The sequence below is a fragment of the Balearica regulorum genome, chromosome 1 (assembly GCF_011004875.1).
Source record: "Balearica regulorum gibbericeps isolate bBalReg1 chromosome 1, bBalReg1.pri, whole genome shotgun sequence".
Classification (NCBI taxonomy): Eukaryota; Metazoa; Chordata; class Aves; order Gruiformes; family Gruidae; genus Balearica; species Balearica regulorum.
The window spans coordinates 42964322-42987632 of NC_046184.1; the positions used below are offsets into that span (position 1 = coordinate 42964322).

At 43.1% G+C, this 23311-nt stretch overlaps 1 protein-coding gene across 3 annotated transcripts in view; it reads left to right on the forward strand.

Moving 5' to 3' along the window:
• The first annotated feature begins 6838 nt into the window (after positions 1-6838).
• The window catches only part of NAV3 (neuron navigator 3), a 560419-nt gene continuing 543946 nt past the window's right edge, over positions 6839-23311 (forward strand). For all 3 annotated transcript variants that reach the window (XM_075747242.1, XM_075747250.1, XM_075747259.1), the window contains exon 1: positions 6839-7020. The gene's annotated coding sequence lies outside the window, so the exon portion shown is untranslated. The remainder of the gene's footprint in view (positions 7021-23311) is intronic.

Below are 23311 nucleotides of genomic sequence, written 5' to 3' on the forward strand. Positions count from 1 at the left end.
CGTTTGCCAGAATATTAGAGTTAAAAATACAGAAAATCACAAGATCTGATCATGTGAGAACTGAAGAACTAAAAGATTAATAAAGGAAGTTAAACCACGTCCACATCTCCCCAAGGTGTTTTCTGATATCCATGGCAAACTGGAGTATTTGACAGAAACATATTTATGTCTGCCAGGCAGACCCAGTTATTGGAAAAAATTCTGTTTGCCCGGGAAAACTCTGTTTTCGGTAAGAAAGCTGTATGTATATAAGCTCTTCTGTAAATATTACAAAATCACTCTTCTGGGTACTTCTGCTCTGTGTAACAGGAAGCATATCTTTTATAATACTTTCTTACTGCTATATTTGTGATATAACTGTTATGCAGTGTTATTTAAACTTAAATAATTTGGTTTTTCTTCTGTTTTATGTTTAGAAGTTTTGGGGCTGGGGTTTGTTTTTTTTTTTTTTTGGCATTTGGAAGCAAGTCAACTAGAGAGCATTTTCTGTGCCATCTGAGGTTGAAAGTAACAGCATGGAGTCGGAGAGGGCCATTCAGCAGCCAATTTGTATCCCCAGTTGGGCATCCCTTCAGTTGAATGCAGCTGGTATAAAACATACAGAGTCTGGGGCTAACGGAAACAGCAAAAATTAAGAAAGTGAATTTTCTAGAAACTGTAAAAAGAGTTGAGCGTGCTGTTGAAGAAGCTGTGAATTTGGCTCAGGGGATTAAAGAGCTTTTCCCTTCTTCAGAGTCAGATTACAATTGCTGATATAAGAGGAACTGGATGTTTAGCCCACTTTTTCCTGTGAAAAGACTGGTTTTAGACACTTCTAATATTGCCCATTTCTGACCATTTACGTTGTTTTGCAGCCACAGTCTGATAAAAACAAAATTGTTGAAAAATTCAGCTGTATGTGAAAATGACAGAGAAAAAGATGCAGCTTTCCTAGTTTAAAAGTTTGCTTTGCTCTTTCCTTTGAGTAAGTCCAGCTTTAGCGCAGGTATTTGAAAATTAGTAGTGAAGCAGTCAGAGATACCTCCCTCACCGTTCTAGAGAAACCTCTCCACTTTGGGTCATTTTGTAAGTCCCAGCTGCTCAGCAGAGTGCTTACTCTGTTAACAGTTAAGAGTGAGGGCACTGAAGACTCCGTCTTCACCGAGAAAACCCATTTCCAAATTTCCTCAAGCTATTAGAGCTTGAAAACACACATTTGCACAGATGCTGCAGGGATGCCTCTCATTTTAGCAGCTCTGCTTTCCAAGTCTTCACTGTGTGCTCCTGAGCACCTCGCACCTCCGCAGGCTGGCAGCCGGGTCGTGCCTTCCCCGCCAGGGAAGAGGGCACGGTGATCCCAGCTACGCAGGGCTCCATGCGCAGGGTCAGCCTTTCGTTGAGGCTCTGCTCCGAGGTGGTGTCAGTGTCGGAAATTAAGGAGGGAGCCTTCCTCTCCTGCGTTCTCAGTAACTCTCTACCTGCTACTTATTGGTGAAGTTGTGCTGCCTACACTAATAAGGGGCATAGAAATTAAAACTTTTGCCTATGGAGCATGATATACGCAGTGTAAGACTATATAGTGAGCAATTAGGATAAAACATATAATTGAGGAGATGCTCATTAAGTGAGTGTCATCCAGCAAGTACACCAAATCTTATGAGCTCATTTAAGAGTATGCCTAAGCATAAGTGGCCAAATAAAGATTGGCAGGCAATTTAAATCGTGACATTTCCTAATTCTGGAGTGCTTGACTTTGTATTCTGCTTTTAACATAGCTCTGTGTGTGTATGTGTGAGTGCACATGTAAACGGGGGATCAATGATTTGCCGCCAGTGAGGATGACAACCTATTAGGAATCATTCCTTGAGCCTTAAGGAAAAAGCTACGGGTCTTGCAGACATCTTGGAGAAAAGAGGGTGATAAGACTATGGCCAAGAGATCCCCAGAATATGGAAGCTGTATCAATACGCTAAAAGAAATCTGGAGACTATTTTTTTTCCAGTGAGATGCAATTTCTCTTTCTACTTCCCTTCCACACCACCCATGCAGCAGTCTTGTGGATTTGTCCATACCTGGTGTCACAACAGAAGAATGGAAGTCATTTATCAGGTCATGTCACCTCCTGTGAGATGTGCCTGCTACCTGAAAGCAGGAGTGCTTCAGTCTCAGGTTCGTATGTGTCCTTGTAGATAACGTGGCCGTACTAGTGGATGGTGACTCCAGTAACACACTGAAGAATGGGCCATACTTTCATTTGGGAAATACAGCCACTAACCAGTGATATTTGTAATATCAATAGCATTTCAGAGAACTTCATTACAAGCCCCATTTACTCATTTATGGAAAAAAAAAAGTACAGAAACATCTCCTAAAAGAGCCAGTGATGTAGGAAGCAGGAGGCTGTCAAAGCCTGGAAAGAGGGCAGTGCTTACCAGGTGGCTGCGCTTAAATGAGAGAGAAGTAAGACAATCCAAATAACAAACAGATGATCTGAAACGGCTCATCAAGAAACCAGAGCAACCCCTCATTTTCATTCTCCCGATGGAGACTGAAATTTCCTATTCTTGAGAAAGATACCTCCTTTTTTTTTTTTTTTTTTAAGAGTTTGGGCTTTTCCCTGAAGAGTGTTCAGGGTGTTACCTCTCCTGAAGGTGTTGTGCCCATGGTTTTGCCATGCATGTGCAGTTTCACCCAGGCTTTCTCCTCTTGCTGTACACGCTGTCCCATGGCGATACAGCCTGGAGCTCAGACTGGTGGCTTTGGAGTGCAGTGACCCGCTGCATCACCAAGACCTGCTGTCCCACCTATCCTGCACCTTCCACTGGTGCTGTTCTTCTCCTGCTGAAGCAGGGAGGGACGGGGACATCGAGAGCATGGCTTCACGCTGGGCTCAGCAGGGCAACAAACTGGAAAACGTGAGGGAACCTTTCAGCTGACAGTGGCAGGAGAAGGAGTGCTGTCACGGTGCCTTAGGAAAGGTGGCCAGGCAGGAAAGGGTCTTACAAATAGCCACAGCAGGCATCTGGGGGAATGTAAAATTAAAGTGCAAAGGTGCCGATGGACTTCTGGTATTTGTAGGTCTGGAAGGAAGTGTGTAAATGCTGGTTACTTGTCCCATCGCAGTGCCGGAGTGTCTTTGCAGAGTGAAGCCACAGAGTTCCCCTCAAGGTTCACCTGCTAGATGTGAAATTCCTGAACTTCAATAGATTGTTCTCATTTAAATACTTTTTCAGGTATTAAAGGTTCAGTTGTAATTTTCTATTTGAGCATGCAAATATATGATGTGGGCGACATCAGATTACAGTGCTTTCTATGCCAAGTAATAAAGGTTTTTGCATTTTATTTTAAACCAGAAAATACGGAGAATATGCAGCATGGCTAACATTTTGAGAGAAACATTAGAGGTTGGAGTTTTCAAACTTTTTAATACTGCTGTAACAATAAACTTTGGCTTTTAATACAGCATACTTTGGGGATGAAGAAGCACGCTCTTTTGCTATCACTTGACTCCAGAGTCTTATAAACAGGCTTTTGTCTGAGATGGGGATTTAGCATACAAAAGGTGCTAATGTATTTGACCAGCAATGTTGTATAAATCTTTATGGTTGGTAGGAGACTACTTCAGTCTCTGTGGCAAGGTCACATGTCATATGGTGATGTAATTTTGAAAGGACTGAAAGTCCACAGTCCACAGGGATAATAGCTTGTAATGTAAGCTTGTCATTGTTTGGTCATTCCACTTACATGAACATATCTTAGCTAAGATAATTGATCTCATTTAAATACACAAGCCAAGATACTGCAATTTCAAATTACTGCATCACCGCAGTTACCCTAAATATCACTGAAATAAATTTACATTTAATGTCATGTAAACGACATCAACACACTTGTTTGTTTATATCTCAGGTGGAAAAGAACTACAATGTAACTAATGTGTGTGTGTGTGGGGGGGGTGTTCCAAAATTTTGCAAATTAATTTACAGACACCTTGAGATACTTAAAATAAAACTTCTCATGTCCTTTGCTAAATAAGGAACCCTGAAGTTTTATATACTAAAGCTATAACTATGCAGTTTATTCCAAAGCTGTCTGAAAATCACCCTCTTATAATTCACCATGCTTTGTTAGTCATATGTTTTGCAATAACAGGAAAAATTGACAATTAATTAGATATTTTCTCTGCAAAACTGTGAAAGTCATTGCAGAAAATCCTTGCTAATAAGTAAACTGTTTCAAGATACTTTCTCTGATCTGAAATAACACTTCCTAGAGGACTACAGGACTGGTTACTGTCAGACAAACTGCTCGAGGCATAAGACTGAGTGGTTGAGCCTAAGGAACAGTAAAATACACTACCCATTTGCAAAACTTTTTCTGAAAAACAGCAATCACAGATTACTCGTTGGCACAAAGGAGTTGGGAGCCCTGTGCATGCTGCCGTCTGTTTTGGTATGGGGGCTCAGCGCGTTGCACGGCCAGAGCGGCTGAGCAGATGCGACCGGACCACCAGGTCTCATCTTTGTACTGGCCTAACAAAATTACTCCCCACCACAACGAAAAATGTTATGGTAACAAAACCGTAGTTCTGTCAATATGAACTGCATCTACATTAGAGGCCTCTGCTGGCACCTCTCTGCTGGATAAAAATTACACCTCTAACCCAATTAACCTTTCAGGGAGAAGTCTTGCAGCATAGAGACTTTCCTGGTAACTCACTGCTCTGTGCCTGCCATGCACTGAAAAAAATACCCTCCACGTTACCCACTCTGGGGGCTGTCTTTTCTGAAGGATGTCTGTCACCTGGGATCTTCTCTCACAGATCTACCACTTCATTATTCTAATTTTAAGATATCCACCCTCCCTCTTGTCCCACACCTTTAAGAAAAGGCAGCCTCAGATGTCCCATTATGTTTTACTGTGGTTTGTAAACCGCGGTCAAAATCCATCCTGTTTTATTCTGGTAGGAATATTGCAAGTTATGGTGGTATTTGGAAAACTGGACTCCTGGACAACATGGCTGTAATTCCTGCCTTTTGTTCAGCCCTTTTAAATAGCCTTTCTTATTTCGTAACACTAAGCTCTCGCTAGGCTGCTAGCTGCTGTATTTTTTACACCTCTCGCTTTCTTAAACAGAAATGGCTAGCCGAAATGCCAGGAACTATTTGGAATGGGGAAGTACCACACAGCTCAGTAGGAGACTTTTTTTTTGTTTCTTTTGTTTGTTCTTCTCCTCCTGCATCCAAACATGGCTCCACTAGCTAATTCCCTCACCTCAAACCCCACGAACAATTTAGGATCTGCTGGAAAGTACGGTTTCAGCTGCAGCTACGCTGACCAGCAGTGCCGAATCTTTGTGCAAAATAAAAAGCTGTGAGGCCTAACTGGCTGATAGTCTGGAAGAGGAAGGAAGGTTTTTCAAAGACCCACGGGTGTCATGGGGGCCACTAGCTGCAAACTGTCTTCTCTAAACCTACCACTTGCAAAGTGTTGTTCCTCCTCTAGCTCTTACAGCAAGAATGGAGAGAAGAAATTCACATTTTCGCTCCAGAGGGGGTATCCAGATGCTTTTAGACTTAGATGTTACTCACTGGTCTTTTTCTTTTCTCCCTCCCACTTGTCTTCCTTTCTCCTACAATAGCAGAGGGCTCCTTTTCTCCATAGATGTTTAAGGCAATAACCTGAAGACTTTTTTCTCCACATTTCCCCTTCCTGGGAGTCGCAGCACATAGGGGCTTAATCTGCAACAACAGAGCAAAGATGGGGTTCCCCTGTGCTCTGCAGGCAGACATTTTTCAGAGCTGGAATAACTTAGAAGCCCTGTCCCCCATCAGCAGAAACTTGTGGAATATATTCTGTGTGGGTGAAAACTATCCTGAACGAGCCGTGGACCTGACCCTGCTGGAGGCGGCTTCTGCTGGGAGGTGGCTCTCACAGGAGTGGGACAGAGCAGAGCCGCGGTGAGGGCTGAGGGTTGGGACCGAGCAGGGCTGAGCGACGTGGTGGCAACGGCTGCCACGCTCCCTCCACCCGCTCAGGCCAATGTCCACTTGTGCCTGTGGGTTGCAGCTGTTGGCACAGCTCTGTGCCCGGTCGGGCTTCAGATGGGACCATCTTCCAGCCTCCAGGCTGCCGGGGAGTCCTGCAGGCCAAACTCACTTGTCAGGAACTGGGGGGGCTGACAAGCACTTCAGATTATGAGTAAGGATCACAGGGAGGATAATCTGTTTCAGACCTGTTGTCTTTTTCGACTTTTTTAATTGCAGCTAAAAATTATAGGTGCCGGGCTAGGGGGCTGGGGGGAAAGAGGAGGTTAGGAAGTTTTCATCCCCCCGCTCATGCATTTTACACCCTTTCTTCCCTTTTGTCTGTCCTCACCGCTCTCAGAGGCCGGGGCTGCCTCTTCTTATCCATGTCTGCGTACAGCGCTCATTGCAACCGAGCCCTGTTGAGGCCTTTGGATCCTGCTGTTACGCATATAATAATTCATAACGCCTAGGGCTCGGCGCAGCAAACACTTTACTCCCTTTCCCCCGTGTGCCCCTGCGGATGCCCGTATTTCAGCGCATCCGCGCCTGCTCCCCGCGGAAAACTTTTGGTTAAAAAGGCACACCCAGCCGGCTCTCGGCGGCGGGGGCAGCGGCGCCCGGCGAGCACGGCCCCTTTAAATTCCAGCTGTGCGGCGGGGGGCAGCACCGCTGGCGGCGCGGCGCGGAGCTGGGGCTGGGGCTGGGGCTGGGGCTGGGGCCGGGGCCGGCTGCCGGTGCGCGGCGGCGGAGAGCAGCCCGCGGCCGGCGGGGGGGCAGCGCGCAGCCCTGCGCCCGGGGGAGGCAGCGGCTCCCTGCGCCGCGGTCCCTCGCGGAGGCGGAGAGGATGAGGGTGGCTTCTGGCTCTTTTTTTTGCCTCCTCGCGATGATTTCCATAGTAACCTGATCGAGCGGTGCAATTTCGGAAACTGGGGTGGCTTTATTATTATTATTATTTTTTCCCCCATGGTTTTCAGCTTCTCTCTCCCGCTCTCCGAGGAGTGTCAGCTGGCAGGTAAGGTGCCCCTACCCCGCGGGGGTATTTCCGCGCCGCCGAACTTCCCTGGGCGATAGCGGCGAAGCGCGGGGTCCTGCCCGCGGGGCTCCGCCGTGCGCGGCCGGGGGCAGCAGCCCGGGTTCGGGGCCGCGGCCGCAGCCGCGCCGGCTGCCGGGGGGGGCGGTACGTCGGGGCGGGGTGCCGGGGAGCCCGGCGGGGGGTTACCCCCCGGGGAGATCGCCGAGCTCTTCTTACCCTCTTTGTTTGCTTGTTCCCAGAGAGGGTTTTATTCTTCCCTTTGTTTCTCCCTCCTTTTCTTCTCCCCACACCCCCCACACCCCCATCCCTCCCCTGCCTGGTTTGTTTCCTTGATCGTCTTTCCTTCCTCCTCCCTTTTGTGAGGGTGAGAAATCGCACACAGTTTACCTTACGATCTGCGGCGAGCGAGGACGCAGCCACCCCCCCGCCCGTTCCCGGCGCGGCCGCTACTCGCTGCATCTCCGCACTTCCCCTACCCCCGGCCGTGCCCCCCGCCCGGAGCGCCCCGCAGCCCCCCGCAGCCCCCCGCCGGGGCGGGCAGGGGCCAGCCCTCGCCGTCGCGTTGGAGAGGAGAGGGGCAGAGTAGCCCACAGCATCCCCCAGCTGGGTGCCGCGGTCTGGGCCCCCCCCCGGGGGGAAGCACATCGTGGAAACCTGTGAGCAGGTCAGTCTAGAAGCTTCTCTCTCCATGACCCGCTCCTTGCCCACCCGCCTGAGCCCGTCCAGAGAAGTTGGGGATGAGGGGAAGCATCTTCTTGCCGCTGCCTTGCTGTTGGGTTGGCCACGGCGCTGATGGCCCCGTGGGTCCTGAGCTGCCCCCCCAGCCCTGCTCCACAGCCTCCTCATGCTGCCATACACCACTGTCTCCCCTGCATGGGTGGGCTGCGCGGGGAGGGCCCCGGCAGGTTTGGGTTAGGTGATGAGGACTTCTTCCAATTGCTGTCGTACTCAGTTGGCAGCGCCGTTGCTATTGCCAGGAGGTAGTCATTCAGCAAGCAGTTCTCTGCTAAAACTTACTGTTGCTTGCTGCCTGCCCTAGCCCTCTGGGTTTCATCCCTAGATGGTGTTTTCGACTGTGACTCAGTTTGGGGGGTGGAGGGGACTGTTGTCATTTTTTATATCGGTTTGCACTGAGCGCGATGAATAGATGAGTCTGGTCTGGGCTTTTTGTTTCTGTCATAAGTGATCAATAATCATCTGGTGGTAAGATATCTTATTACAGAAAAAGCCAAAGTGCACACTGAGAACAACTGAAATACAAGGTCAATAACTCTTGAGTTATCAATGTTAAACCTGCTTTGCATATTTGAAGATGACGTATTCCTTTCAAAGTAAAGGCAACTTCAAGCTTTTGATGAGCTTTATTTTCAGTGTAGATAATAAGCATACAGTTAACATAGGAAACCAGCCTTGCTTTGGAGAAGATTATTCATCCTAAAACATCCCTGGACCTTTTTAAATCTTTTTATTTATCAAGGTGGCCAAGGATTACAGTCCTCTTAGGTGAGAAGAGTTTCTGTAGCTCCCAATACAAAGGTTGGTTTGTTCCTAGTGCCCAGCAACTGCTACAGGCTTTCCAGACACAAAAGAAAGGCGTAGTCTGTGGCCTGAAGATCGTGCATGCTAAAAAGGCAGTCAGCTGGAGGGGAACGCAGATCAACAACCAGCTCCGCTGTCGCCTAATGACTAGCTTCATTCCGGGAAATGTAACAGTTCAGTCAGACAAGTAATTTGTGCAGAGGTGCTGGTGGCTCAGAGAGGACCACCGTAACCCTCGGGTTGAGCCTTCGGTGGCGGCGGTATGAGGGGCCGGGGCTGCGAGAGATGGAACCTGGACGGGAGGAGGCACCGGGGACAGGTGAGGCAACCTTTCCTGGAGAAGGAGACGGATACAGCGCCGGAGCAGGGGAATGCAACGTGTAAAGGGAGCAGGGCAGATAATCAGCAGGGGAAGAGGTTATGCGGGGACTCGGAGTCGAACATAAAAAGCTTGAAGTAATGAGTTTAATCTATGAAATCTAGTTCTTAAATTGTATGTGCTTGCCAATTAGCTAACCATTCTGCAAATCAGAATGGAATTCAGATCATATCTTGGTAAATGTATTGACTCTGAAGTGCTGCAAGGAAAAAAAAAACCAACCCTCTCCTCTTTCCCCTACCGTGGGCTTTAAATATGAACAAAAATCAGATCTGAGAAACGAGGAACCTTTTAATATACTCACTTTCGTAAGTTTACATTCTATCTAGCCTAGACTCCCACAGTTAAAATCAAAAACCCCTACAGTAATATGACTTCAGGGGGCCAAATTCAGAGCAGTCATAGGGCATTTTCACCAGTGAACGTTGCAGTGCTTTGTGAGGAGGGGTCACCATCAGTCACGGTATGGATTAAAGTGCAGGAGATGTGTAGCTGTTACCTCACAGGGAGCATGCATCCCATACGAAACACTTACAGTGCAATAAGGGAACCTACAGCCCTCTTGGGCTGCTCTAATAAACACTTTAATGTTACGTGTATGTAAAAAAGAGTTGCAGCACAACCTTTATTCTCCTATATTAAGGAGTATGTTCATGTATGTATGTATTAGTTTATGTGTGTCATAACAGTTTTCAAAATGGCTGAATGATATTGATCCGATTAAAAATGCTATGAGAGAATAGCTGAAATTAGTTTAAATTTCAGCTTGAGAGAATTGTAACAACAATTTCAGGTTTATGTCGCTTAAGCAGCTAGCTGCAATAATTCATAGGAACTGTCAGAACCCTTCATACAGCTATTGTTTCACCCAGATTTGACTCGTATGGACTTAGGAAAAGTAGAGAAGAATCAGTGCCAGAAATTGCCACCGAGATCAGCACCCTGGGCAAGAATATTTACAGCTGTATTTCGGAGTCTGGGAATGTTTGCTTTAGATGGCTGGCATTAATGTGGTTTATACTACAGAGGATCAAAAATTCATTATGTTTGATTGGTAGCACAGGGATGTAATAATCCAGAAATTCTCATTTTCTTAGAGAAGTGTTATCTAATTCATGCTAAATTTTGCAGTTAAGCTTCACATTGAGATAGGTCAGAGGTGTATGGCTGGGAGATGTGTAGTTGTTTTTTTTAATAGGGAATCTGACTTGCACGGATGCGTGTGCATTTTTTCATACTAGCCCCCTGTGGTATCGCCTGCACGTGTTGATGAAGCAGTCTGCCTAAGAGCTGTTAGAATTTGCACATACAGAACTGGTTTGTTTATATGTAGATCAGTTATTACTGCAAAGATAAGTACATGCATGGAAAGTTGTTACCACAGATGGATGCTGGCTTCTGAAATCCGGGTCCCAGTTTTAAGATAAACCTCTTTGAGATAAACTTTCATGAAAAATGTCAGAGAAACAAGCAAATCAGAGGCAAAAACACTACTGTGCTTTTGATTATATTCTGCATCCAGCTTATGCTAGTCAGTATAATATGCATTGCAAGGACCCAACACTATGTTTGCCATTAAAATACTTAGGATTTTGTCGGTGTAAAATCAGAGCCTTACCCAGATGCTCAGCATTTGCCTGACAATCATTATAAGAAACACCATGGTAAAACTTCCTTGCAGAAACATTTTGTAGAAAGATGTAGTATGTAATGGTAATTGCTGTATGTTTTAATCTTCTTTAATGTTTCTTTTCTACTCTTGAAAATGACTGCATACAAATAGCACCTCTTTACTCAGTTGTTTTTCCCCACTTTCCCATCTATATTTAGAATCATATCTATTTAATTGAATGACAAATGTGACGTCTTTCTTCTGCTGACCTAACAAAGACAGGGTAATGGGAGTCTAAGCTGGCCTCTCTCCTCAGCTGGACATTAACAGACCAGGATTTGGCTTTGAGTCCCATCTCTGAGCATCTCCCAAGGCTTGCCGGTCCTGGTGGCCTCCTCTGGACTTGGACTCTCTCGAGGCATCGCAGAAACCCTGTGCAGGCCAGAAGCATTTAAAAAGCTGGTCTTTCTTCTGACAGAGCTTCTTGGTCCTCACTAGCTACTCGGAGCACCGCTTCATGTGGTTGTCTGCACACAAATCAGGTGTCCTCTGAGGAGCTTGGTCTTGGATGGTGCAAGCACTAACGCTCCCTTCTATGTAACTATGTACACGCAAGTCAGGAAAATCTATGTGAAAGTGGTTTCTTCTGGGGATTTGTGTGAAATGGAGCCAGCTGATCCTAAGGCTTGACAAGCTGTAACTCTGATAACTTCAATGGAAGGAGATGATGTTCAGGTCTTTCAGGAATAAGCCAGTAAATGTCACTTACTGCAGTGACTGGTTCACAGTATTTGTGTTTAAGGGGAGTCTAGAGAACTCAGTCAGGCTCATGGCTCCGTAGAGCAAATATGTATTCCACATCCAGAGGCTTAAGTCAGTAGATAAATGAGAGCAATGTCCTTTTAGGCTAATTCCGACAGGCAGAAGAGGAATGTGAGTAAGAAAAATAAGATAATGCAATTATGTCTACTGATATGTTGATGACTTTCCATCTCTGACTTCATTTAAATAACTGTATTCTGTTATATCACAAAATAGTCATCACTGGTTGGTTTACTTGTACGCATCATACTGCAGCAGTGGGTGCTAAGCTGGAATTTGAAACAGAGGTGGTCCCAGTTGGTGCTTGGAAAGTAGCCCACAGATGATACCTGTTAGATGGAAACATTGAAAATAATTGAGTAATAACTGAAAGCTGGTGAAGGAATAGTGTTAGTAAAGGAAGTGAAGATTTATACCGAACCAGACAAACATTTGTGTAAAGTTAAAAAAAGCCTAACAGCTATTAAAGATCATAAGAAAGAATGCTTGACTGAGAGCTGACAGAAATAGAAGCAGTTGTTGTTTCACCAGATTTTAATGAATCTTCTGTCAGTGACAGAGATTTTTTGATTATTCAGAACCACGCTCGTAGAGAAAGAAAACATAATCCTAGAGTCCTTTTAAGAAGTGGGATATCCTGCAGTGTTCTAAATAATTTGATTTGGAGGGAAAATATATCAAATGTGTTTACATGTCATAAAACTAACATGAGATATTTTTCATATTAGATTTATTACATATATACCTTCTTCTATGTGGAAAAAAATAGATAAATGTGGTGCTTCTCTTTGTGCTATTGACATTTTCATTGGCAACATGATGGATGCTGTTTGAAACAAAATGGTTTGCTGAGGACTGGGAGAATCACTGTTTTAGGCTTGGGAAGAAATATCTTCTGCAAGGAAGATGGTACAATCTGTAAAGGAAGCATTAATCAAGTTTATGGTTACAAATCTGAAATTATGGGGCAATTACCTTTTTCAGCAGTAGTTACTGTATTGAGGGTTCTGTTTTGTTCATATTTGGCTGTATTTCACAATGATGTCAATTACCTCATACAGTGAAATGTTAGTTTTTCTCAAGTGTATATGTAACATCTAGCTTTTTTTGGCTGGTAGGCTCAGTTCCACCTGGCTTTTAACTAGAGGTCCATGTCTGCCTCCGTTTTATATAACGTCGAGTCAGTTGGAAATCTGATCCTAGGTAACATGGCAAGTTGGAAGAGCACGTTGAAAACAAAATTGTCTTATAGTTCATTATGAAAAATTCCGTTAACTGCAGATGAATAGGTTTTATGATAAAACTCCAGCTGGACTATAAAACTTTCATCTTTGGTCTTTGGACTATGTCCTAATGCATTGTTATTAAGCCATAAAAATTAGTAAAGCAGGGGGAAATACATTAAATTGGCAATATTGAAAATAACCTTGACAAACCAGCAGTTAAAAATTGTTGAAGGGACAGCTGAAGAACCTAAAAAGATAACAGTTGCTACAATCTATTTAAGGACACTGCAAATTCATGCAGCATCGCTCTCCTGGAAGTAGCAAATCCAAATATCCTTACAGAAGGTCTTAACTTGCAACAGACAAAGCTGATTAGTCATCCAAACCGCCAAAATAGTTAAAGCAAGAGTCACTATATCTTGGAATATACACTGGAGAATTGCTTTAGTTATTTAAAAGCATTTCAATATGCATACGGCACTGAGTTACACTACAAACTATTAGGCAATATAAGACTCCAGTAAAATCACTAATTTTGAAGCTTTATCTGCATGTCACAGGTACAAACTCCTGTAGAGCTCGTATGTTTTGGGGAATGATTTTTTTAAGATATCTCTGAGGAAGCTGAAAAATATAATTCTGAAGATATAAGAAGGGAGTAACTTTGCATGTAGGAGTTGCCACAGTAAAACTGAGTAAGAGTGAAAGCAAGCGGAGTATACTACATCAGCACTGACTGACGCACAGTGCATTTTCAAAGTGCTTGTTTTGGGATGCAGGCTGCTTATGAAGGAGGGGACACGACACCAATTTTAAGGAAAAAAACCCCTAATAGTAATTCATTCTGGAGCAGCAATAAGTGAACTAGGCCATTACTTTGGAGGGCTTGAGAGGAATTTGGTTTTATTCTGTTGCTAGAAAACACTCTTTATGTAACCTGTTGTCCTTTATCTTGAGTATCAAAGCAGTCCAGTGGTTCCGTGTCACCGTAATGCAGAGGTAATGAAGGCAAACCTTCATAGACTGTCACAACCTTGTCATTATTTTGGCAGTACACTGGAGATAGTTTCAGCAATGAGGCAAAGCAGCTCTGCATCGATAAGCAGGTTGGAAGCTGGACAGCTGGATAGAAATAAACAGTCCCAAGTGGTCAGATACCAGTTTAAAACCACCCTGCTGAGATTTTTATTGTTTGCAGAATACAGTGTCCAGATCATGAGTGACTTCTAAATAAAAGCAATGACTGTTCAGCTTTTTTTTCTTCCTCCCTCTGCCCAACACTAATCCTCCTAGAAGCTATGTTAAGGCACATGGAGGTCAGGGAGGTGATTCAAGACAGCCAGCATGGCTTTACCAAGGGCAAGTCTTGCTTGACCAACCTAGTGGCCTTCTATGATGGAGTGACTACATCAGTGGACAAGGGAAGAGCTATGGATGTAAGGCAGTTCACACGGTCCCCTGCTACATCCCTCTCTCTAAATTGGAGAGATGTGGATTTGATGGACGAACTGTTTGGTGGATAAGGTATTAGCTGGCTGGCTGCATCCAGAGGGCAGTGGTCAACAGCTCAATGTCTAGATCGAGATCAGTGAGGAGTGGTGTCCCTCAGGGGTCTGTATTAGAACCAGTACTGTTTAATATCTTTATCAAAGACATATACAGTGGGATCGAGTGCTCCCTCAGCAAGTTTGCACATGACAGCAAGCTGAGTGGTGCGGCTGACATGTCTGAGGGATGGGATGCCATCCAGAGGGACCTGGACAAGCTCGAGAAGTGGGCCAATGTGAACCTTACGAGGTTCAACGAGGCCAAGTGCAAGGTCCTGCACCTGGGCTGGGGCTGTATCAATACAGGCTGGGGGATGAGGGATTGAGAGCAGCCCAGCAGAGGAGGACTTGGGAGTACTGGTGGATGAAAAGCTGGAGATGAACTGACAATGTGTGCTTGCAACCCAAAAAGCCAACTCTATCCTCGGTTGCATCAAAAACAGCGTCACTAGCAGGTTGAGGAGGTGATTCTCCCCCTCTACTCTGGTGAGACCCCACCTGGAGTACTGCGTCCAGCTCTGGGGTCCTCAGTACAGGAAAGACATGGAGCTGTTGGAGTGAGTCCAGAGGAGGGCCACAAAGAGGATCAGAAGGATGGAACACCTCTCCTGTGAGGAAAGGCTGAGAGAGTTGGAGTTGTTCAGCCTGGAAAAGAGAAGGCTCCGGGGAGACCTTACTGCAGCCTTTCAATTCTTAAAGGGGGCTTATAAGAAAGATGGGGACAGACTTTTTAGTAGGGCCTATTGTGATAGAACAAGGGGTAATGGTTTTAAACTAAAAGAGAGTAGATTTAGACTGGACATAAGGAAGAAATTTTTTACGACCAGGGTAGTGAAACACTGGAACAGGTTGCCCAGCGAGGTGGTAGATGCCCCATCCCTAGAAACATTAAAGGTCAGGTTGGACCAGAGTCTGAGCAGCCTGATCTGGTTGAAGATGTCCCTGCTCATTGCAGGGGAGTTGGACTAGATGACCCTTAAAGGTCCTTTCCAACCATACTATTCTATGATTCTATGTTTCTAGAATATGTAATAACTTTTAGTTTTAACTCCAGTTCGATCCTCTTTCATCACCATTGTTGCCTCTTTGATGCTCTTTGAACATAAGTACATCTTCCATGCCTGCGTGTTGATGAGATGGCAGCAGGGAGTCACGGCATTCCAAGTCACAACTCTGGTGACTCAATGGAACATCCTTCAGAAACATCTAAAATTTCCATTTACTGCCTGTATTTGGTGTGGGTGCATCTTCTTTTTCTTCTTATCTGACAAAGTTCTGCAAATGGGTTTCACAGAACACAACAACAAAATATTTTTTCCTCCTTTCTTGCTTTTGTCGAGCAAATGCCATCTTTCCTAAAATGAGAAAAGTTCTTCAAAAAAAAAGAAAGGACAAGCAGCAAAGGCGGCAGAAACTAAGAGCTTGTCAGCAGATGTGAATGCGGTTGAAGCTAGGCCGATTAAGTAAAGCTCCTATGATTCTGAACATTGAAATGTCCCTTTGAATTTCTGAAAACTTACTTACATTTCAACACTACTGAGAAAAGGAAAACCTAATAGGGTGATTGGAACATTGGAAGACCAAAATATTTTACTAGTGATTTTTTTTTTTAGAAGAAGGGAAGATAGAGCAGGAAAATTATTTGTTTCTGGATAAATTTTTCATGTTTTCATTTAGGGCCAAGCTCTTTGTTTCACTGGCAAGAGTAAGGAGTGATAACACATTCCACTGGCATATATAATTTTATGGACATTGCTTCACCTAAGGGATCTCACCTTCCTCACAGCGCTCCTGCCAGCATGAAGGATCAGCAGTGCTCTTGACCACCTTTCTTTGGGTTACATGACCCACCTCCAGCCTAACCTCTCTTTTACTGTAGTGCAGAGACAAGGGAGAACCAAACTCTGTTACACAAATCATTAGGTGCTTCTTTTTGGCACATGCTGGACTGAAAAGATGTTTTTGTTAGTTTTTAATAAGTAGCTAAAAGGAGTTGAATCAAAGGACTTCTGTAACTTGAATTACTATAGGCGTAGTACAAGAAACCTGCGTGCTCTTTGATTCATGTAGTTTTCCATCACATTTTATTAATGAACAGATGAAGGCAAAACGACAGTCTGCATCGCTCACTCTTGGACTAGACTTTGCTGGTAAAGTGTTATGGAAGTCTTGAATGTGATAGTGGCGCTAAAAAGATGCAAGTGATAGTTTGAGCTTAACATAGATGCACTATTAGTCTAGATGTCTGCACACATTTAAATCCATTTTTTCTGCAGTGCAGTTGAAATGCTTGTGTCCTTGTGGTCATTTTTTATGTCTCTGTAGCTGCTAATTTTCAGCAAGAGTCAGTTTTTAAACACTAAGTTTAACACTGAGTCAGTTTTGACTAAAGCTCTGTAATTTGTTTTTGAAAGGTATACTACATTAGAAACCAAATATAAATTTCTTTCATTTACAGTAGGTTGCCTGTAAGATAATTTTCTGTGATCTCATCCATAGAGGAATCAATTAAGAATTCTTGCTACTTACTAACCCGTTCCCTTGCTACTCATTTTGTGTACTTTGATAGAAGATTAAGCTTGAATACATTTGATTTATATTTTCAGTTGGGGGGCGGAATTTATAAATACCTCTTTTGTAAGATATCTTTGCGGATCCATACCATTACATATCTTCTTTTTGCATAGCATATTGCATGTAGTTCACATTATTATGGGTAGAAAACAAAGGTCCTTAAGTTATCTCCTGGGTGTCAGGTAACTCATATAGGGACTTCTGGCTGACTACCTGGGAAATCCTGGAAAACATTGTCAGACTCTGTGGCCATTTGGGGCGTTTCTTTAGTTTGCTTTTTTATTTTTCATTTATTGTTTGTAACCTGTCTTAGTAAGGTAGGCAACCATCCTGGATAAAACATTGGCTAACTGATTGCTTAAAGGTTGAGTAGCAAAGTAGTTAACAGCTTTGAATTTGTGTTTTATCAACCTCTTTCAGAGTCAATAACCCACTGAAATAAGGGAAAGAGCCAAATTAGTCTCTTGAAGCTATTGTCACTATTATCTGTTGCCAGACTGAAGAAGAAAGCACTATGCTAATTCAGGTTTGACAGGCCACTTTCACAACTACAGGGATTAAATCCTAGTGGTTCTGCCAGGCATACTTCTGTTCTGGTTGCTTCTATTGACTTTATCATCATGGGAAGTCTTTTTTTTTTTTTTTTTTTTTTTTTTTAAGAGAAAGGACTCTGAAGAAGCCTGTGGAAATGACAAAAATTACTGATCTTGAATCCTTGGATTCAGTTGCACACATTACATTTCATGGTAGTTTCCAGTTTTGATATTAGTCACCTGTGAACTGACGACTGGTAGACTCCAGAGAGAATGAATTTCTCCAGGCATTTCTCAAAAGACTGTGTTTATGGTCATAGTCAGAGTAGTCTAAAATAAGCAAAAACTCCAGACTCCCCTTGTCTAGACTATAAGCCAGCTCTACAAGGCAGATGCAGGCCTCTGTTTCTCAAGATATTTTTCCTGTTCTATGCTACAGGCACCTTGCTCTTTCCGAACATCATCCCCACAATTGGGTCGAGGTTGGAAAAAGCTGACTACCATCTCAGTACGGGTTGGTTTTGGACTCAGGATGACTTTCCTTTACTCCTATTGTGTATTTTTTCATCATTGTCATTTAACTTGATTCTTCTCCTCTTGAAATTAGGTATCTTAGTGGTTTGGTGACTGGCAATAAAGTGCGGTGACAGCACTAGTACAGCATCTTTTACACAGTCCTTGGTCAGTTTATTCCTGAATGACTAGAGTCCTTTTGGCATTGTTTGCTCTGTGAAGGAACACATTTCATTCACATATTTGTGAAGCATCAACAGAATTAGTCCCATATTTTCAAACATTCTTTGAACTATGTTGTATCTCATAATGTTAAAGCCAGTAGAGTAAATATGTGAATGAGAAAAAGAAATATTTCACCCCATATGCTTCTTCAACATTTTCATATTCTCTGTGTTAGCAGGATTATACAGAGCCCTTTAATGTGAGACTTCTGAAGAGTAAAGTAAAATCAGTCTCCCTAGTTATTAAGGCTCATTGCAAGAATTTGCTAGCATCAACGACATGATCAAAGACTAGATTTAGACCAGGTGTGGGCCCATGAAATTCCTGAGTGTACAAACTTATAAGCACTTTTTAAAACATCACTTATGATACAGCTACAGGCTGTTGTTGGCAGATCTGCTCCTCCCTAACTTACCCAGCCTCTGCTCATGCTGATGAAAACTTCAGTGCAGTAACTTCATGGCACGTACTTCAATGATGTTAAAATAGGATAATTCATTCCCTTCCCTTTCACATTTTATTTCTTTCTATTAAATAAATTTCAGGCTCAGAAGTAACAAGGGAGTTGAGTTCTTGACCTGAATATAGCTCAGATTTACCTGCAGATTACTTCCAGTCCCATCACATGTTCCTTCCATTTTCAAACTGCAGTTCTCTTTGGTAATATCACGTTATTTTTTCGTGCAGAGATTTTGAGGCACTGAATTCCAACCATTTCCATTTTATGATGATCAATCAATGCATGCAAGTCAAATCCTGATTTATTCCAGCCATTAGGTGGCAGAGATTCTTGGGTATTTGGACTGTAAGCACTACGTTACGCCAGAGGCAGACAACTTTTCTGATGCTCCAGCATGCATACTGTGATCTTCACACAGAGCCACCGAGCCAGCATCTCCTTCCTTGCAGAGTGAATGGGGCAACTAAGGCTTTTCTCAGGAGGGAGATGGAGGTGGCCTCCAGAGGTCCAACACACTGTCCCTTACAGACAAGAATGGTGCTAAACTGGCGTAACAATGACCTCGTCGTCATCTCTTAGCTCAATTCCTTTCTCTTGCAGGATCTGAACTACCTGGCAGTTTCTGTGTAGCACCAGTGTGAGAGTTACACTTGAAGTAGTGTCAAATGAAGCTTGGTATTAGGCATGCAGGTTCCTCACTGCTGCTTCATTGTTGCACTAACACACAGGATTTTCAATATATGCCACCAAATACCGCATAGGTCAAGGTTAGCCTGATGTTAAGGCAGTTATTTAAAATGTGTATGCACTGCTGCTGAAGTTAGTACTATAGAACCTCAAATTAATTTTCTGCAAATGTGTGGCACTTGTTGAGAAGGAGAAGAGACAGAAACACAAAAAATGCATTTTTGGAAGCGGTGAGTAATGGAAAGGTAAAGAGGGCCCGAGATGTTTGTTTATATTCTTTTTTTAAAACCACTTCCACAATTTGCTGAATGACTTAGCGTTTGTTTGAAGAAATATGAATGCCCATCCCTAGCTGCACGTGTGTGTAATAGCTCCTAGGTGTACCCACGCTGTCCCAGGGAGCAGACGAGACATTTCCAGCATTGTACTGCTTGAGGCATTGTCCTCCTACCCAGCCCTCTCATTCACGGCTCCTGTGAGATAAAATGACCGCTAATGTTCAGTGACCCATACTACCACTTTCCACTTTGAGACCCTGAAATAGATTTTCCTTGTCTCTGACGTTAAAATCCTGTCTGTGCCCTACGACCCATTGCCTGAAGCGTGCAGGAGGGTAAATAGCAGATATGGAGGCACTGGAGTTTAAGGCAGCAGAAATCTGTTTGCAGAGCAGCAGAACATGCAACTTTTTTGCCGTGTGTTATAAAACCAGCCTCCACTGACACCCTCTGCAGACTTCTGCAGTTGGCCAAGGTAATCGTGAAAGGTGCATCTTGCTGGACAAAGACCAGTACATGTGCAGTGCCTTCCCATTCAAGGTAACGCAGAGTAACTCCACAACAGAAGGGATTTCAGCAATAAGGTTAACAGCTGTTCCTAGTACAATGGTTAAGTAAGTCCAGAAGTGCTAAGGAAACATGTTCTGGATTTGCATATCGTGGATGCATCTGTGTTCTTGAATAAGAGTTGTCATCCGACAGTATTCACCAGGATACTTGTCTGGAAATAATCAGAAGTTGGATCCATTGATATCTACCTGCTAAAATCAAAGATGTTTAGTTTAAGTTGCTAATCTTGAAGAACAGTTATAAATTCATCTGGTTTTCTTATTCAGCCAAGCATGTTTTCAGATGAATGGAATTAAACCTACTGAGGAACCTGCAAGCTCAGCCTGTCCAGCCAACCTTGATGCACCAGAGGTCAGAGATACTGCCAGCTGAGTCACATAGGTGGTTGGATCTCACTTGCTTTTTTCTTTTTCTCTTCTCTAACTTGATCACTTCTTAGTGGAGTTTGAGAAATATTGTCTGAGTAAAGACAGCAGCCGTTGTTTTCACTGCTGAAAAGATGACTCGGGAAGAATCTTCCTTCTGTAAATACCAGTAATAATGCTGAAGATTTGCATTGCGTCATGAATACAGTTTAAGGAAAATAAAAAAAAAAAATCAGCTGGAGAAATGAAAAAGGTGTATTATACCAATAGGTTCATTCTACCTCGCAGGAAAGAACAGAGGAACAAATTCTAAGTTAACTTGTTACCCTTTTGATATCTTTTCTTCTTCCTATTGGTATGGCAATGCTTTTGAAACTTTTCAGATATTGCTCCATATTTTCTAGATATGTAGAGAATACGCAGGAACGACATCTGCTTCACTCTCTTTGCTTTGCTTTGTTTTTTCAAGTGACTATGATAGAACACACATTTGGAGAGGGACTATTTTGTGCTGTTTCCACCCCAGCCCAATATTTTTTTTTTCCTGAAGATTTCTGACAACCCTTTAGATAGCAATTTTAATTAATTTCCCAATTATTAAGGATATACTCGCTCTGAGAAACACTCTAAACAGCGCAATTGTAAAGATTAATTGTTCAGATGTAATTAGAGCCATGCTCTGTGCTCAAAAGCACTGGTGAATGTCTACAGTTGCATTATTTAAATCATTTAAATCTATCTTGGACTAATGCCATTCTCTCTCAAATCAAAGTCTGCTCCATAGCACTTGAGTATCCTCTTGCTTATGATATTTTTGTTGTGGCCTGATGTCAGTGTCTTCAAGGTACTAGTGAAACTAGTCTTTTCATCCTTAGACAAACAAACAAAACCTGGGCAAAGTCTTTTGAGGAGAAATGAAACAATTGCTTCTCTCTAGTGGTCATTCCCTTCAGACTTTGGAGCAGAAGGCAAAGCCTGTTTTCTGTGCAGCAGTTTTCTGAAGATTAAGTGCGAAATAATTACTACTTTTCAGTTGTGTGAATCAGTGGGACACAGGGAAAGAATAGTTGGGGGGGTGCTGAAAGACAGGGAGGAGGTGATGGTGTTAATGGAATAGAAGTGGGTGGTAATCGCACATTAAAGACCCTGGGATATTAACCTTTGACTTGCACATGTTGTTTGTTTCATGCTTGATTAATGGTTTTAAAATTTAGAAGGAAAGGCACCTTTTGGCCTTTTAAACAATGCACACCTTCAGTGAAACACTTCTCTTTGTTTTGGTTGTTTATTGGAAAGGGGAAAATCGAATGGTGTTATTCAGCCTCCCAGCCATTTGATTGCATTTATGGCAGTAGCTGATGGTCTCTTATTTGGAGCCTGTGCGGTGTCATTGGGAGTGCAACACATGCTGCATTCATCCGGAGGATTAACTGAATTCTCTGAATTAGGAGGGTGACCTTGCTGAGCACAATGTGTTTGGCTTACACGAAATATTGCTTCTCCTTGCTTTTTGGGGAGGTTTGGGTTTTGTTTGGTTTTTTAATATCCCTGAAGTTTGCATGCTAGATCATCCAGGTTCCTTTCCCTTTACTGAGTCCCCTTCCTTTATTGAGTGAGTGCTGACAGTATTTTTTAATGTGACGTGATGTCAGTGTCTTCCAGGTACTAGTGAAAGCACTGTTTTATCCTTAAAAAAACAAACAATGAGTATTGGACAAATTCTGCCTCTGCTGCGAGTTGCTTCCCAGTGGATCCCAAGCACACATACTTGCAAGACCAGGATTTGGCTTATAAATCTCTGGTCATGCACTGAGACAGGCTAGCTCTAGGATGAATGAATTGGGTTGAGTACTACTCTGCTGACAGTATTACTATATTTCACATTTTAACTCACAAACTAGTAAATTGTCACCTTTGGTCACCCCCTGATATTTCCAAAGCAGATTCGGTGTGATCAGTACTTGATGTTGGTATTTTACATAAGACCTTTAAAAACTCAAATTCCCAGTGTGAGATATTAATGGATCAGATTTTTTAAGGCTTTTGAAAGTCTTTGGGTATGCAGTTCCCATTGAATTGTACAGGTCCCTTCTGTAGCTGTGCAAATTCTTACTCTAAAGGTCTTGGGGGGAAACAATCCCCATTTTCCTCCAATACTTAATCCAAATTTCTATAAACAATGTAGCATAACAATATATATAGTCTTTTCTATAGATGTTTTTCCTTGCATTATAGGAGAGAAATGCTTTGTACATATTCACCTACAAAGAGCTTTTGGTTGGAAAATGAACATAATGAAATGTTGTTTAGTGTTGTAGACTACTCTGTTTGCATAGCATGCAGTTTTATTTCTATAAACATCAGATATTCATATCTGTTATTTATGTAAATTTCTATGTCTGCTATAGATTTGCAATCTTTGCATATTCTCTATTGAACTTTGATTATGCTGTTTGTAAAACATAGACAAGAATTTAATGCCCATTCCTGGTGATGATGAAGCATTTTCTTGCTTCTCAGAGGTATACTTAATATTTTAATTTTATCAGAGGTGGAATTTAAATAGATACATCTGAGAAGTGAACTGAATGAGCATGGCTTTGTTTGTTATGGAGCTTTCGGTAAACGCTACGTGACTGTGAAAAGAGCTGCTATGCGTGGGAGTACTGGTGTTTGAACTGCTGATTGCTGCCAAAGGTTACTGGAGTGAAGACAAATGAGTCCTTCAAGGCAATTAAAAGTAATGTAGTTGATGAAACAGAAGCCGCTAATCCCTTCCAGTTTCATATAACTTTAGATTTAGGTCAGCATGCCAGTGACATAAGCTGCACAGAAGGTGAAAGCCACTGCTAAAACTTGTGTATGGATGGTGTGCAGCGACATGTCTTGTGGGGAGGACGGCGTACCAGGAGCGTATCACCGTAATGCTCTACACACTCC